We start from the raw sequence: 9,273 nt of genomic DNA on the forward strand, positions 1-9,273 counted from the left end.
ATTGGAGTCAATAAAGGACACATTCACGAACGGATCGTAACTGCTCCTATGGTGATATGAAATTTCACGTGCACTAATAACGGAGATATTTATTTCTGAACTTATGACCTTACGTTTCTTTATAATGAAGCCTAGTTGTTTTATTGAAACCTATCTGATACTTTACAAACAATTTAGTAAGAATATAAACATAAGATTATTAAACTTTTCCCCTCGAATTAAAGACTTTGTTTTCAAGGACAGTCAGTGATCATGTTGATGTTACAGCTGTTTTAATTTTTAAGCTGGTATGGAACGTGGCTTTGTCACAATTTGTAATATTTCTAACAAACTCTTTTTCGTCTCATCCTCGGTTTTCTGCCATTATGAGAATAAAATCTGCATAAAGTAGTAAACATCAATTCAGCATAATTAACTCAATGCAATGAAGGCAATGACACATCTAGAATTATAATGAATCATTAATTACATCGAGAATAAATGTACAGTGACTCCCATTGCCATATCCAACCACAGCATTAAATTGTTCTATACTTATTACATTTCCCCTATTTACCTTTATTTTACATTCATAAACATAGCTTTTATTATGCTAAACACGTTACCTCTTACGAAAAAGCTTTCATTATGCTAAACATAATAGCTCTTACATTTTTTTTTAGTTTGTACCAAATAATATGAGTTGGTCAATTACACCATGGAGCATAAAATATAATCCACAGTCCCCTTTTTTTCTCAAACCAGCCTGAGCTTCTATATAAACATGATATTTATCAGCCCACATATTTATTCTACTATTTATCAATTTTGTAAACAGATTTACCAAAATTACTAAGTAATGTAAAGCCCACATACAGAGAATATTATGTGAGTTTGGGAAAAATATCAAGTTTATCATGCGAGGCTTTGAACCATGGTAGCGCGAGGCTTGCCGATATTGCAGCGTTTTTAAATAAAGTTTATTTGTTAAACAATCAGTCGGTATAGGGGTTATATCAATGATGTCTATTTCATAATTGTGGCCAACATTAAAAATACAAGAGGTAAAAAAGCAAGCACAGCTTGTTTGGTATAAACAATGGTGTGAAAAGGTTATTATAAAAGTACAAATTCTACCAAAGGTTGTAATATTTAAGGTAGAATTTATATTTCCATAATACCCATTTCCATCCGTTGGTGAATGGTAACAAATATACATTAATTTAAATAAACACATATTTTATGAAAAAACAAAACAAAAACAAAACATATGCACATTTTGTTCTTCTTGAGGTATTTTGTAACGAAACATACTACCGTCTCTTTTTATTTTATTTTAAAGAAAACAATCAATGAAACGTCCTTACAAAACTAAATTTAAAAGCTTGAGACGATTGGCATTCTTTGAAAATATGCAAGGAGGGTCTGTTTTCCACTGGTTCTAGGCAGTGATATGGGGTCAGGCACACACATTGATTCTATGTCCTTGAGTGTCTTGATCTCAAAGGAAGTTTGTTAGAAGTTTACTATATTACTGTCGCATAGGTCTAAAGCATCAATGAATACCTCCATTTGTTTTAATTATTATTTCACCTGAGCGCAAAGTGATCGATGTAAGCAATTTGGCTAGCGTCTGTCGGAATGTGGTGTGTGTGGTGCGTCGTAAAGAATTAACACGTTTCCATTTAAGATGACAACAGTTTTATCTAATTCATATGAAACTTTATTTATCTGGGCAACATAGGCTTAATTTAAATATCGCTTATGGACATCCACGCGTTTTTTTCCAATCTTATAAAAACTCTGTTTACAACTATAAAATTAACATGTATTACTCGATATCGATGCAACTTAGTCCGCACGTTCAAGTGGACACTGTTAAGGCCGAGTTCAAATCTGCGCCAAATGCGTTAACACGAAACTAGGAAACCCGGTTAAATAATAGTAGAATCCTTTAAACCAGTTTATGAGCCATATGGTTGACTCATCTTGAAGTAACGTAGACAGAATGTTGTCTTGATATGTTTAGGCAAGATTAAATATTGATTATTTGGGTCCAAAAACGATTTATCACGGTAAACTCGTCGAAAGAGTCTTTGTATCTCTCTAGAGTTGACAATTATGACTCAATCTTAATGAAACTTAGTCAGAATGTTTACATTTACAATACCTAGACTGGGTTTGAACCTGCTAATCTGCATTAAAAAAGTCAAAAGATAACATTAGAAAAACCCTGTAACCGCTTTTGTAATATATTAAGCTTATGTAAAATAAGCGACAACTCTAATTAATATTGAATATTAGATTGGCAGAAGTTACTGCCCTTTTACTGCATTGTTGCTTATTGAAGTATCCTTGTATCACATACTTGTTATAATTATTTGATTGAATCAATTTAATGCCACCTTTCGAACAATGTGTATATGGCAATCGCACTGTCCGTGTGTACGTTCCACGACTGCATGTATATTCAAAATTCCCTGTTTCAGCAGATAGGTTTCAATAAAACAACTAGGCTTCATTATAAAGAAACGTAAGGTCATAAGTTCAGAAATAAATATCTCCGTTATTAGTGCACGTGAAATTTCATATCACCATAGGAGCAGTTACGATCCGTTCGTGAATTGTCCTTTATTGACTCCAATGTTCATCCCTCAGCATTAACATTTGTGTCTAAACATTCACTTTGCAATACATTGGGAGAATAAATATGGCCCTTGAGTGAACAAAACTTCGATTAGGATCAAACAAAGATTTCTACCATAATTTACTGAATACTCAAATTTACATAATTTTGTTGCACATGCACATATTCTTCAACAGCTCCGGTCAATATCGTCATCATCTGTTTCGAAGTAGTAATCGCAAAAGTAGTAGTAGAAGTAGTTGTAGTAGTAGTAGTAGTAGAAGTAGTTGTAGTAGTAGTAGTAGTATTAATAGTAGTAGTAGTAGTAGTAGTAGTAGTAGTAGTAGTAGTAGTAGTAGTGTCACATTATGGTTAGAAATTATGGGTGGAATATATGGATTTACCTCATATAAAAAAATATTGAAAATTTTATCAAAATGGCCAGTAAACATGACAGTCACAAAGTGCACATATGTTCAAATAAGCTTATCGATGAGGGAGAGATTAAAGAATAGTATAGTTGACACAAGGCCAGGTATGTTTGTATTGGTCAGGCAATAGTGTTTATTCAGTTAAATCTCTCATCAAAAGGTTGGATAAAGCTTGTAAATATTTTAGTGGTTTGTTTATCCCGTTCCCAGGGCTTCATTGATTCAGTATCTTAAGTAATGTATCCAATAAGAAACAACCACGCATAGAACACTGACCAATGGAATTCATAACTGAGTTTCACGGGCCAGATGTTAGAGGGAAACAGGGGAGTTAGCGTTTAGACTTGGAGACGCACGGATCGAGAAAGACATAATCATGTAGCAATCACAACGTATTTGTATAACTGAAAATATTAAGTATGTTAGACATTAAATTGGACTAGAAACTGATACATGGTGTTGTTGAATATTTTATCCCGTATTATGCAGAGAAATTAACATAAATAGATAGAATAGACTTGTCCCATGCGTGACACGAGAAAATGGGAGTTAATGCAAAACTCGTCATCTTGGCAATTCGCGCATGACGAGATATCGAATGATAGGCTACACACTGGTAATTTAAGAGTATTGAACATTGTTAGTAACTATGTGTCGTCTATGAACTATGAACGATTACGGGACACAGGACGTTAAATGGTGCTCGTGAACCAAGGATTCGAACAAAGAAATACTACCACTTACAATTACGAAGCCATGGAAAACAACGCGAAGAAACTCCGTTTCGGCAACTTCTGTAACCAGTAACAACAACCGTGAGCCGGGAACAACGACATCAGACCGCACACATTCTGCAACTTCCGGTGAGTGACTGTTTTATTTCCTAACGCTTGTATCAAAATGGCAAATCAAATAATCCCTGAATTATTTCAAAATTTAAATGAACAAATTAAAGATGTTAAAACGGCCATAAGCACTCAGACTATTTCACAGGTGGTACAATCATTTGATGGAAATTCAAAAGAATTTAAACATTGGATTAAAAATGTAGAAAAATATGGAACACTTACCAATTTAGATGAGAATAAATTAAAATTTGTTGCTTACCAATCTAGTTAAGGGCTTGTTAGTGATTACATACAGCGTTTTTTGACTGATGATTCGACAGGGACGTGGACTGATTTAAAGGAACAGCTTAAATTAAGATTTGCAGAAATTCAAGACCCACAATACGCTTTCTCATTATTAAAGACGACTAAACAAAAGACCGACGAAAATGTTCAAATATACGCTGAGCGACTTTTATCTCTTGCGACTGACGCATACGAAAATATTGAAGGAAATTTAGACTATAAAGAAAAACAGTTAGTAGAAATTTTTATTGACGGATTATCGCACGATTATTTGAGACTTAAATTAATGCGCGAAAATCATACAACGTTATCAAATGCTTTAAAAAGCGCTATACATGAGCAAAGTGTCAGAGCTAGGTTTGAGTTACGATCACAAATAAATGGACTTGATAACATTACGACCGATAATATTCAGACAGATATCGATTATATTAGGTCATCTATTGTTTGCACATATTGCAAGAAACACGGTCATTCTATTGAAATCTGTCGCCGTAGGCAACGCGAAATAAGTGCATATACGGTAGGGCGGAACTGTCATACGATAGATCAAAACGGTAACAGGCGCAAGAACGAATATGACAAAAATTGGAAAGATAAAATTGATTGTTGGAATTGTGGTAAATTAGGACACTTTAGTAGAGAATGTACTCAAAGAAAAACGTACATTAATCGAAAAAACTAGGAAATTCTTACCAAAAAGGGGTCTATGGTAAGAATGAAAAAGTCGAGACATATAATATCGCTTTGTGTGGTAGTCCAAATTCTTGTGTTATTTCAACAGGTGGTTATAAATTTAGGAGCTTGGTAGACTCGGGCGCTCAAGTCAGCATCGTGAGTAAACGTACTTATGATATGTTAAAACAAAAACCCGCACTGATATTTCAAAAAGTAAATCTAAAGTCGGTAAATGGAAATTCATTACATGTCCACGGAAGTGTAAAATTGAGATTCAAAATAGGGAGCATATATAAAGAGCACATGTTTTTTGTAGTAAGTAACGTAAATAGAAATGTTATTTTAGGAAGAGACTTTTTACAAGATAATGGTGTCCGTTTATACTTTGATTTAGGATGTCTGAGGATTGATAACTGTTATGTACCTCTAGAAGAAGATGTACATCTTTCAACGATAGCGAGATTAACTAGGCATACTGTGTTAAAACCACAAACTGCATATAGACTCTTTGCTCAAGCTAAAAGAAACTGCATACGTTCAAATACGAATTATGAATTCAATGGAATAAGCAATTCTTTCTTTGATAATGAACCCGGTTTAACAATTGTTAATTCAGTCGTCAAGACAACGCGTGATAGACAATTTCCCATTTTAATTATAAACAATACGCACAAAACAATAAGGCTTAGACGACACTGTGCCATAGGGCGAATAACTTCGGTAAATGATAATGAAATATGCTCAGTACAAGAAGTTATTAAAAATAATCAGCCGAAATCAGGTTTATCTAAAGATGAAATCTTACCAGATTTGCGTGTAGATGAAAATCAAAAAGAAAATATTCTACCGATACTCTTAAAACACAGAACTCTCTTCGCAAGAAATAATTTAGAATTAACACAAACTTCAGCGATAGAATTTACCATAGATACAGGGGATCATCCGCCCATTAAATTAAGGCCGTATCGAACACCATTAAACAATAAGGTATTCATAGATAAAGCCATCGACGAAATGCTAGACGCAAACATAATAAGTCCATCAAGAAGTCCGTGGAGCTTCCCTATTGTTTTAGTAGACAAAAAGAAAAATAACCATGACTCAAACAAAGATAATAAAGACGAGAAAAGGTTTTGTGTTGATTTTAGACAATTAAACAAAATTACAAAACCAATTGCCTATCCATTACCATTAATAGATGATATATTGGCGTTATTAGGTAAAAGTAAATATTTCACCAGTTTAGATTTGATATCGGGATATTGGCAAATACCTATAAAGGAAGAGGACAGAGAAAAAACGGCTTTCGCTTCGGGATTCAGGGGTCTATTTCAATTTAATGTTATGCCCTTCGGTGCCTCCTCCGCCGGTGCTATATTTCAAGAATTGGCTAATAAAGTACTCAAAGGTTGTGAGAGCTTCGCTGTGGCGTATCTAGACGATATTTTAATATTTTCACCTGACTTGCAATCTCATTTATCACACGTAGATACAGTACTACAGAGTCTCAGTAAACATAACCTAAAGCTAAAACTATCAAAATGTCAATTCTTACAAAGAGAGACTAGATACCTAGGCTTCATCATAGATCAAAACGGTATAAGGCCGGATCCGTTAAAAGTGGAAGCGATCCGACAATTCCCCAGGCCAAAGTGCGTGCGCGATGTACGATCTATCTTAGGTGCAGCGGGATTTTATAGGAGATTCTGTCCGTCGTATTCAGAAGTAGTCGAGCCTCTCATTAATCTCACGAGAAAGAATGTCCCATTTAAATGGTCAAAACAATGCGAAGATAGTTTCCTACAATTAAAAGATTCATTTACGCAAATCCCTTATCTTTCATACCCTGATCCAAAAAAAGGTTATATTCTGTATACGGATGCATCTGATAAATGCGTCGGAGCCTGTTTGACTCAAAAATGCGACAGTAACGAGACCGGGGATTATGTGGACGAAAAGCCGATATTTTTCATATCGCACAGATTAAGCCCCACGCAATGCAAATATAGTACCATTGAAAAAGAATGTTACAGCATATTTTACAGTCTAAGTAAATTGCACCATTATTTACACAATGCTGAATTTGTTATAAAGAGTGATCACAAGCCGCTTAAGTATTTATTGGAAAGTCCGATGCAAAACAAGAAAATACAATTATGGGCCTTAAGTATAGCGGGTTACAACTGCAAAATTGAATATATACCGGGAAAAAAGAATATTATTGCTGACTTTCTAAGCCGACCTCCAAAAACCAAAATAAAGAATAATCAATGCGATCAAACAGAACTAGAATTAGATATTAACGATAAACATTTGACGATTAGTTCGGAAATAAATGGACAAAACCAGACGCGCGAAATTAATGTAATTGACTCTACGCATATCGATCACAGGCAAATAATTGATAATATTATTACCCCGCGGCCACTTCCAGTCGACGACACAGCGTCGAATGATAACATATCAGGGCTTAATATGCAAATAGAACAAGAAAAAGACCCTCATATATCTGAGATTAAAGCTAGATTAAGATTAGGGAAACAGAACAAGAGTGAAGATGATAGATATTTGACGGTTGATGACATACTGTACTACATATCAAACGTAGATGAGGAACCTACTCTCAGGCTGTTTGTACCTAAACACCTGACTGATTCAGTTGTCAAGCAATACCATGATGAAAACGGACATCCTGGGTCTCAAAGGCTTTTCCAGACGCTAAAAGAGAAATATTACTGGCCTAAAATGTTCAAAGAATTGAATGATTATGTATCTAAGTGCATTATATGTCAAAGTAGAAACTTAAAAGCAATCAAAGCTCCCATATCGTCGGATACCTCAATACCGCCGTTTCCGTTTTCAGTTGTTTCCATAGATATATGCGGTCCATATCCGAAAACGCTTTCCGGAAATAGATATATAATATGTTTCGTAGATCAATTCTCAGGATACATAGAAGCTTTCGCATCGCCTGATAAGTCGTCTGATAGCGTAATACACCTGTTAATGAACGAGATTTATTGCCGTCATAGTTGTCCTATAAGAATTATAACTGATAACGGAAAAGAATTCACAAGCACAGCTTTCACTGAAACATTAAAATCAATGAACATTGACCACGTAAAGACGACAATATATCATCCCGCGTCTAATGGCATGAACGAGCGTTCACATGGGACTATGAACAATATACTATCAAAACGGGTTCAAGAAAATGTACAACAATGGGACGTACATTTAAACATGTCTTTAGCGGCAATGAGATTTTGTACATCCGAGACTTCGAAGCACACACCGTTCTTCTTACTTTTTAATAGAGACCCTATTCTTCCAATAGACAACTTGTTAAAGCCTAGTCGTAAATATCACGGTGAAGATTATCATAAAATAATATTAGAAGAACAACACAAATCATTTAAAAAGGTATGTGCCCAAATTCAAAAATCGAAACGTAGACAAGCTGATTATGCGAATAAAAATACGGAAGATATTAAGTTCGAAATCAATGACCCCGTTTACTACAAAAACTTTCAACGTACGAATAAATTAGACAGTAAATGGAGGCCATATTATCGTATAATCGAACAAAAGTCGCCGTTAACATACGTAATAAAGAATCAGTTAGACAACTCAACTATTAAAGTTCACGCTGATCAAATAAGGCACGCAAATATCGATGAATGGCCAATGATAGATAAACCACTAGCGCGCCCGATTAGAAAAGCAAATTTAGCCTTTGCGGACGACACATTATCTTCTGATAGCGATTCAAATACGTCAGTACATGGGTTACCTGTAATTACGCAACAGACCCGACAGATTAGAGATAACACGGATGACGAGGAAAACATACCGCTCGCTGAATTGCAAAAACATTTGAGAAACAAACAATTCGCGGATATACAGTCAAGCTCCAGTGAATCAGATACGATGCATTACAATAACGGTAATTCACAAAACTCACCTGTACGTAGGTTTGAAAATGATTCTTCAGACGATCAGATGCAAATTGACGCGGTAGCGTTAAAACACAAAAAACGAAAATTGACAAAAAGGACTTCACGTTCAAATAACGCAATGAAGAAAGCAATTTTCACGTGCCTTCAGACAATGGCTGAACACATGTAAATGAACGGACTGCAAAATAAAGCGAGATAGATGTCGAGACTTAAAGACCCCCAAAAATTTTGTATATAGAGAAATATGTTTTGAATGTATATGTATTAAATATGTAAAAAGAGGATTATAGAGGACGGTATCGTCCGATTTCGATAATGTATCGTCATTAGCATTGATTTACGGGTTTAGAATGAAATGGAAATGTCATACTTTAGTATACGGGTGAAATACCACTTATCCGTGCGCAATAGCAACCAGCTCTGAAGCGTAATAAAACTTTTGGGAGATATTTACATAGACTAAGATC

This window comes from Dreissena polymorpha, chromosome 11, assembly GCF_020536995.1.
Source record: "Dreissena polymorpha isolate Duluth1 chromosome 11, UMN_Dpol_1.0, whole genome shotgun sequence".
Taxonomy (NCBI): domain Eukaryota; kingdom Metazoa; phylum Mollusca; class Bivalvia; order Myida; family Dreissenidae; genus Dreissena; species Dreissena polymorpha.